At 39.6% G+C, this 9,809-nt stretch overlaps 1 protein-coding gene across 11 annotated transcripts in view; it reads left to right on the top strand.

The window, feature by feature from the left end:
• Positions 1-9,809, top strand: part of ergic1 (endoplasmic reticulum-golgi intermediate compartment 1) — a 135,860-nt gene that overhangs the window by 50,731 nt on the left and 75,320 nt on the right. The window lies entirely within an intron of this gene.

Here is a 9,809-nt window from a genome sequence, read left to right as displayed (position 1 = left end):
CTATGAACCTGCACTCCAAGGTCTCTTTGTTCAGCAACACTCCCTTGGACTTTACCATTAAGTGTATAAGTCCTGCTAAGATTTGCTTTCCCAAAATGCAGCACCTCACATTTATCTGAATTAAACTCCCATCTGCCATTCCTCAGCCCATTGGCCCATCTGATCAAGATCATTTTGTAACCTGAGGTAACTTTCTTTGCTGTCCACTACACCTCCAATTCTGGGGTCATCTGCAAACTTACTACATATACCTCTAATGCTCCCATCTAAATCATTTATATAATGAAAAGTAGAGGACCCAGCACCGATCCTGTGGCATTCCACTGGTCACAGGCCTCTAGTCTGAAAAACAACTCTCCACCACCACTCTCTGTCATCTACCTTTGAGTCAGTTCTGTATCCAAATGGCTAGTTCCCCCTGTATTCCATGAGATCTAACCTTGCTAGCCAGTCTCCCATGGGGAACCTTGTCGAATGCCTTACTGAAGTCCATATAGATCACATCTACTTCTCTTCCTTTATCAATCCTCTTTGTTACTTCTTCAAAAAACTCAAAATCAAGTTTGAAAGACATGATTTCCTATGCACAAAGCCATGTTGACTATCTCTAATCAGTCCTTGCCTTTCTAAATACATGTACATCCTGTCCCCCAGGATTCCCTCCAACAACTTGCCCACCATCGATGTCAGGCTCACTGGTCTGTAGTTCCCTGGCTTGTCCTTGCCACCTTTCTTAAATGGTGGCACAACTTTAGCCAACCTCCAGTCTTCCGGCATCTCACCTGTGACTATCGATGATATAAATATTTGAGTAAGAGGCCCAGCAATCAATTCCCTGGCCTCTCATGGAGTTCTAGGGTACACCTGATCAGGTCCTGGGGATTTATCCACCTTTATGCGTTTCAAGACATCCAGCACTTCATCCTTTATAATATGGACATTTTGCAAGATGTCACCATCTATTTCCCTCCATTCTATATTTTCCATGTCCTTTTCCATAGTTAATACTGATGCAAAACACTGGTTTAATATCTTCCCCCATCTCTTGCAGCTCCACACAAAGGCCGCCTTGCTGATCTTTGAGGGGCTCTATTCTCTCCCTAGTTACCCGTTTGTCCTTAATGTATTTGTAAAAACCATTTCAATTCTCCTTAACTGTATTTGCCAAAGCTATCTCATGTTCCCTTTTTGCCCTCCTGATTTCCCTCTTAAGTATACTCCTACTGCCTTTTTATACTCTTCTAAGGATTCACTCCATCTATCCTGTCTATACCTGACATATTTCACGTTAAAGATTATATCCGCTAATTTCTTGAAGACAGAAAGGAGAATTGCGTGCTGCATAGAAATGAGATGCGTTGAGCTAATAACAAGATAAAGTGCAGATAAATCAAAAGTTACTATTCATTATTATATTTCTGAACTGGGCATTTAAACCTTAAGAGAAAAGTCAGGTATTTTGGTATATTTTGCAAACGTCTTTGCAAATGCCTAGGTTTCTCAACAGAATGGAAGATTTCACCCCATAATTTTTTTTTTGTGTTCCTGGGCAAATGCTAATTCAAAATCTAATGTATGTATAGTCATAATACAATCTTGTATTGTATTGTATGGCCTGATGATAAAGCAATTGTGTTTTAGTCAAATTTTATTTAATATGAATTTTACAGAATGTTAGAGAAGATCATTCAGTTCATTTGATTCATGCTATCCTTTTCTTAAAACTAATAATTTGACAAAGTAAATTGATGACATTTGGTTATTGATTAACCAGAGTAATATTCATTGATACAATTTTGCATCTTTTAAAAATAATGCTATTTTAAAACTGTTAACTGTCTTTGTTCCTGTAGGAGTAGAAGTAGCATTTCAAATCTCACCTGAAACTATGGCTTCCCATTTCTGACTTCATGCTGTTGAATTTACATTGCGTACATTCTAAAATCTTAATGTCCTTCTTATAATGAGGTGCCTGAAACTTTCATGCAGTTTGCTAACTATGGCCTAATCATTGCCGTGTACAATTCAAATGTTGAGTCTTCACTTTATTTTTCCATTTATAGAGCCCCAAATAAATCCAAATAATGTTTCTTTATGATACTATGTATTTTTTTTTTGGAATTGCTTAGAAGTAGAAAAGTACTTTAGTGTTTGTCTTAAACATTGCATTTCTGTGTACTTGTGGTCTAGTTCCGCCAGTTCAAGGTTTAGTTACTGCTCTTGGATGGCGTAACCAAGCTTTCCTGATCTTTATTTCAGAAAATCACATGATATATAACTGGACGGTGGAAATGCATACAATTACTCATTTTTGACAATTTGGCATCGTGAGTCATAGTAGTTGACTTATTGTGACTGTAAGATCACATCTCCTAATATTGTAATACATTTCCTCTGTTTTGATACTCGTCATAACCCACATCTTTTCTGTCGTTCAGTGACATTACTTCATAAATCAATCGCACCCTTTAAAGGCTATATAGCATGAAGTATGGTGTTCTAAAATGAAAATTAGAGTTAATTATGAAAATGGGGTGGACAATATAAATTGAGCATTTACTGTCTCAGAGCAAAAATCTATTTGCTAACTAATTCTAAGTTTTATTTTGAAAGTTGAGATAAATCTAATCCTGAAATAAAACATAGAAATAAGTGTTCCCTGATTTTGGATAGTGCTTATATACACAAATAAGGCATTCTCACTTTTCAGAGAGAGACAAGGTAGGTATCCTTTAGAGACAGGTGGCTCAAATATGAAAGCCCAAAGTTCTTGTTTAAAGTAACAAGAATAACTATTAAACGGGCATTGGAATGTATATTTCTCTCAAAATAGGTTAAAATTACAGATTATTTTTCCATATAAGGTATAGTTCTCAGGACTAAAGGAATCAAAGGTATGGGGAGAAAGTGGGAACAGGGTACGGAGTTAGACGATCAGCCATGATCCTATTTTCCTTGTGTAATGAAATTAATGTTTTAGCTGCTGTAAGGGTGTAATTTGTATAACGAAATGACGACAATTTGGAACTTCTGTTTCTTAATTAAAAAAAATCTGTTTGAGCTATTTGTTGCTACAATCTGAATGCGATGTCAAAACAGAAGTATTCTGAGAAGAGGAGTCATACCTTCAGGAATTTCTCAGAAATAAGAGGAAGTGCAAACAGTACAGTTGAATGTGGTTTGAGAGAACAAGTGATTAAGGAGCATCTATCTTTAATTACTGAATTTTAAAACGCAACTCTTAACAAAGAAATAATAAAATTTTAATGTGCAATATATTTTATCCCCACCCACACTAATTAAACAGGGTAGGTAATTTAGGATTAAGATGAGCAATCTATTCGCCCAGAGAATGGTGAGGCTGTGGAATTCTTTACCATAGAACGTCACTATTGCCAAATCATTGATCCTTTTCAAGAAGGAGTTCGAGTAAATTCTCTGTATACACAAAAGCACGAATCACATATTCACTTATCCATGGCAAAAAATAAGTAACAACAAAAATCAACATCCGTGGGCAAAAATTATGTATCTGCATTTTTTTTTTAAACAAGCTCTGGATACATCTGTATCCATGAACACCCTTATGGATACAGATGAATGACTATATACTGCTTTGGACTAAGGGGATCAAAGGATATGGAGAGAAAGTGGGAACAGGGCACTGAGTTCGATGATCTGGTTAGCTGGTGAAGCAGACACGAAGGGTCAAGGCACCGACTTCTCCTATTTTCCATCTTCCTATGTCAGGCTCCGAAAGATTGAAGGCTGTCGCCTATTGTACATTGCTCTTCAGTTTTGAACAGGAGAAGCAACATTAATAGCTCTAAAATCTTCAAATTGATATTACTTATGAAAAAAATAGTTACTTTGTTGAAGCACCCTGTTCACAATAGTGCTCCAAACATGTCACTAAAATGTAATCTAGAAAATATCAGTTCAAATCCTGCAATGACTTTTAAAAGATCAAAATTCAATTAAAGGAAAAGACTAATTTCTGGGATAAAGATCAGTAAACCCGATTCTTATTTAAAATTCAACCATTTCACTTGTGTCAGGTCTAAGGGGTGGCCATGGGTACCCACACAGGCTCCACTTATGCATCTTTGTGGGGTACGTAGACCATTCCTTGTTCCAGTCCTAATCCAGCTCTCACCCACAACTCTTTCCCCGCTATATCTATGACATCATCAGTGCTGCTTCCTTCTCTTGTCCTGAATTGGAGAAGTTTATGTATTTTGCTTCCAATTTTCAGCTTGCTCTCATCTTTGCTTGGTCTATCTCTGACTTCTCCCATCCCTCCCTCGACATGTTTCCATTTCTGGGGATAGGCTGGCCACCAATATCCTCTATCAAACACCAACTTCCACAGTTACCTTGACTATACATCCTCACATCCTACTCCCTGGAAAGACTATTCCATTCTTCCAGTCCCTCCGTCCCATCGCATCTGTTCTGATTATGCCCCCTTCAACAAGGAGTCCTTTGAAATGTCTGCTGCTCTTCCCTCCATGACAGCAGTAGCTCCCCCTTGATGCCATGACCTTACCCCAACCCCTATCACATGGGCTGCTGCCACACAAACTCATTGTCAGCTACTAATAGCCCCTATTAGCAGCTATGCGTTATCCCAGACTGACCTTTAACTACTCCTTTGTCTGTTCAACTGTTTTCCTATCTCTTTGGACTCTCTCTCCATCTATTGTTTACTCCTTACCTCGCCCCCTCCCCCACTATCTTGTGCAATGACACCAACCTTTCCCCAGCTACTATTGGTTCTGTAGAAGGGTAACTGGACCCAAAATATTAACTCTGATTTCTCTTCACAGACGCTACCAAATACTCTGAGCTTTTCCAGTAATTTGTTTTTGTTTCTCATTTCCAGCATCTGCATTTCTATGAATTTTTTTTCTTGTTCCTCTTGTGTTTGGCATTTTGGTCCTAAACGCAATTCCAACCCTACGTCTATGTAGTTGATCATGTTTTTTAATTCCCTGCTGAAATGCCTTGCAAAGTCACTCACTTGTGACGAGCTGCTACAAAGTATGAAGGTAAAACTGATGGAGTACTTGAGTGATCTAGGCATTGAATTATCACTCAAAGTGGTGCAGCCCGAAAGTAGCTGCAAAGCCCTCCTTATTGGGGACTGATGTCAAAATTGGGAGAGTTGTCTCACAGACTAGTCGAGATACAATCATAGATTAGTCAAAGTTCCAGCAAGACTCCCCCAGCCCCCATCCTTGGATATGTCCTGTCATGGGGGGGGGTGTGTTAAGCACAGTGGTAAACAATAAGTGAAAGCGGCTTTGACTAAAAATCATCCTGAAATGTTGGAGCCTCGGGTCTGACACGGGCTAAACAATCTGTTAGATACAACCCACCATCCTCATTTAACTCATGAATCAGTGATCCTCCAAGTTGAATGCCAACTGGAGGCACTGAGGAGAGAAGGACACAGCATATGCAAGTGCTGATAATTATGGGTGTTTTCATTGGCTTTGTTATACTACCAATGACTTAGTTGGTTGAATTCTAGATGCTGCATGTGGTGTGAGAGTCATTGGTATAACTGACATGAACCTGTTCTCACCAACCAAATATGTTCGAGATGTACCTGTTTGTGACAGCATTGGTGGGTATAAGCTTTGCATTGTCAATGTGGTGGGTAATTGCCATTTTAAGTATAAGATGGAATAAAATGGATAGAAATGCACTTTGTAGTGTTTGAATGAGAGGGCAGATACAAACTCGAGATTCAGGACAGCAGACAGGAGAAACATCTTTACTGAGTTGAGGGTTTGGAATTAATGATGTGGCCATGCTAACATGTAGTAATAAGTTCGCTTAGATTTTTGAAGGGCAGGGGAGCAAGGGGGTATGAAATGGAGTGGGCACATATCATTGGGACTTCTCATGGTGATAATCACCAGCATGCACTTGTGGGCTGTGTGGCCTGTTTTCTATGTCACAGTTTCTACGTATGTCTATTAAAATATTTAAATGCTTGCAATTAATATAGTGTATTTCCTTCCATATTGGGGTTGTCACATCAGATTATGCAACACTGGCACCCACTTGAACTTAGCAATGAGACATTTTAAATAAAACAAAATACAGATCTGGCAACATCTGTAAAGAGCAAAGCTTAGTTAATATTTCGATTCCAATATGACGTTTTCTTTCCTGAGAAGCCCTTTGACATACAATTCGTTGACTTTTATTTTTATTCTTCTAAAAACTGAGGGTTAAAAGAGAAGTGGGAACTGACATTTTCTGCCCAGACTATTCTTCCTGTCATTCTCTAACATTCCACCCCAGTGATCTCATGAACAGTGAGTGCTGCCCACAGCTCACCGCTTTGGCTCATGTCACTGGAGGGGAATTTCAGGAAGCCACACTAGGGGGAGTTCCACAGTAAGTATTGGTTCCCAGGCTGTGTCAAACCAGCAGCAGCTGCAAGGGGGTGGCAGAGATTCTGTGATTTCCTACAGTGTCACTGCGGATCACTTGACAATCAAGTGGAATATAGTTTCCATCAAAACCATTTGTGTCACAAGCTCTGAAATTTTCCTAATAGAAATTTTCCTAATAGAAATTTTACTCCGGCTGGCACATTGCAGAATGCTTTGGGATTTGCAGGCAGTAATATAAGTAATTGATTTTCTGAATAACACCATAGAATCATCAAATCCATGTAGTGCAGATAGAGGCCATTGGCCTCCAAAGACCACTCCCTCCCGACCCCCCCCATCCTTTCCCTGTAACACTGTACTAATCACGGCTAATCCCCTAGCCTGCACCTCCTGGATACTGCGGAACGATTCAGCATGGCCAATCCACCTACCCTACACATCTTTGGACTGTGGGTGGAAACTGGAGCTCCCGGCAGAAATTGACGCAAACACAGGGAGAACATGCAAACTCCACATTGACAGTTGCATAAAGCTTAGCCCTTAAAACTGCAGGAGAGTTCCAGACTGCTGCTGCCTTTTTGTGTCTGTGTTCATGCTTCGATGCCCTTGGAGGGGGACATGTATACACTGATGTGGAGATACTGGAGAGTGAGGGTGTTGTGAGCGGGCAATTCTTAGAGCAGAGAAAGTTGAAGGGAAATTTAATAGAGATGCTCAAAGTCAAGAAGGGTTTTGATAGAATAACTGAAGGATAAGGTATTTTCCAGTGACTAAAATATTGGTAACTGAAGTATGAGGGCATGGATTCAAATTAATTGTCGAAAATACCAGTGATGATGTAAGAAGCAGTATTTTTCAGTGAATATGATCTGGTAAGTACTGCCTGAAAGGCGTGGTTGAAGTATGCTCAGAAATGAATTTCAAAAGGGAATTGAATATTTGATGAAGTGAGAAAAATTATTGCAGGCTGTGGGGAAACTGTAGGGTTGAAGCTATAATTGATTAGCTCATTCAAAAGACTTGACACAGACGCAATAGGCCAAATAACCTGCTGTTTCATTCTATGAAATTATTATGCTGGTCTTGTTTTCCACTGCCAAAAGGGTTTTTTTTGATGTCATTTGATTGCTGAGGATATCTAAGTCATTGTTGGATTATTTTTGGTGATTTACATAAAATAGTAGAGACAATGTCTCATTGACTCATAGGTGTTTACAGCACAGAAGGAGGCTGTTTGGCCTATCACATTTATACTGGTCAAAAAGATCTGATCGCACTATTCCCATTTTCCAGCTCTTGGCGATAGCCCTGGAGAGTATTGCATTCAGGGAAGTGAATGGATGTAAGTTTGCTTGCTGAGCTAGACGGTTCGTTTTTAGACTTTTCGTCCCCATACTAGCTAACGTCATCAATGAGCTGCCGGTGAAGCACTAGTGTTATGGCCTGCTTTCTATTTATGTGGTTAGGGTTCCTTGGGTTGCTGATGTCATTTCCTGTTCTTTTTCTGGAAATGACTGCCAGACTACTCAGACATCTTGGCATCATGGTAGCCCACAAACCCACCAACACACTAAAACATAAGCTAATGAACTTAAAACACCCTATACAGACAACAAGCAAAACAAACGTCATTTACAAAATACCTTGCAAGAACTGTAACAAACACTGCTGTTGGACAAACAGGTGGAAAACTAGCCACTAAGATACATGAACATCAACTAGCCACAAAAAGACTTGACCGATTATCACTAGTATCCTTACACACAGATGAGGAAGAACACCACTTTGATTGGGACAACACATCCATCCTAGGACAAGCCGAACAGAGACACACATGACAATTCCTGGAAGTGTGGCATTCCAACTGGAATTCTATCGACAAACTCATTGATTTGGACACCATCTACAACCCTCTGAGAAAAGAACAGGAAGTTACATCACCAATCCAAGGAAACCTAAACACACAAATAGAAAGCGGGACATAACATCAGTGCTTCACTGGAGATTCACTGATGATGTTACCTAGTATGGTGACAAAATGTCTGAAAATGAACCTTCCAGCTCCCTGAGCAAACTTACATCCAGAGCCTCAACCTGAGCTACAAATCTTCTCAAAACTCACTAAGAGAAGTCAATATTTAAATATTGCTTGAATGTCATAAGATTTCTGACTCATCCACTCTTTCAGGCAGTGAGTTCCAGATTTGTACCACTCTCTGGATGAAAACCTATTCTCCTCAACTTTCCTTTTAGCTTTCTACCTCCTTAACTTAAATATACCCCCAGTTATTGACCTTTCTACTAATGGAATATGTGGCTTCCAATCCATCCATTCTACATCCCTTATCTTAGAATCACTCATGTGGAAGCAGCCCATTTGGCCCATCGAGTCCACACCAACTCCCCAAAGGCCATCCCATTTAGACTGACCCCTCTACTTTGTTCCTGTAGCCCTGCATTTACCATTGCTAATCCACTAACCTGCATGTCTTTGGACTGTGGGATGAACCAGAGCTCCTGGAGAAAGTCCACACAGACGTGGGGAGAATGTGCAAACTCTACACAGTCTGAGGGTGGAATTGAACCCGGGTGTTTGACGCTGTGAGGCAGTAGTGCTAACCAATGAACCATCATGCCACCACTATTTGTGCTTCTTCCTGGATGTTACTATTACCTATTCAATTTGCCCCCAGAATTCATAGATCAGTAGTCTTTATTTTCCATGGACCAAGGGTGTTGGCTCCAATCTAACATTTGAAAAGATTGTCTCTTAACTTTTAGCCACAGTCCTGATCCAACTTTATTTATTTTGTGACGTGACTTGCAAAGGAACAGGTAGAATCATCTCCTGTTGAATTTGCTCATGAACAAGTTTGTGTGAGGAGCATCTCTGGGGCAGGTCTGCTTGACGTTTAGTTCAAATGTCCAATGCTTGCTTCAAAACTGGCTGCCCTTACTGTAATTCGTTAGTTTTGAAAATTAATAAAATTTTGAATTATTCAAGCAGCTCATTCAATTTTTATTATGTGGGAATTTTGCACTTTGGCGATCTTTTGACTTTTCTGAACTCAACAAACATCAGGAAGTTGATGAAGAGAAGGAAACAAGATTTGCATAACACTTTTGATAACTTTGGGACATCAAATAATGTCTTTATAGCTAATGAGGTACTTTGAAGTGTTGTTGTACAGAGAAGGAAAACAAGGAGTACTCACCAGCCCTGATAACCTAAGAAGCAAGCAGTCTTCAATGTGCCAACTGTCTGTTTGAACCCACATCCCCAGTACTTTATTCATTAGCTGTATTTTTAGCAGCTCAACAATGATGTGCAGTGTCATGTTCCCTTGACTTTCGTTTTGTATAATGTTTAATCACTCTAACAAATACAGGTAATTG

The sequence above is a fragment of the Chiloscyllium plagiosum genome, chromosome 14 (assembly GCF_004010195.1).
Source record: "Chiloscyllium plagiosum isolate BGI_BamShark_2017 chromosome 14, ASM401019v2, whole genome shotgun sequence".
NCBI lineage: Eukaryota > Metazoa > Chordata > Chondrichthyes > Orectolobiformes > Hemiscylliidae > Chiloscyllium > Chiloscyllium plagiosum.
Note: the sequence above shows the minus strand (reverse complement) of the source record. Positions and strands in the feature narration are given on the sequence as shown.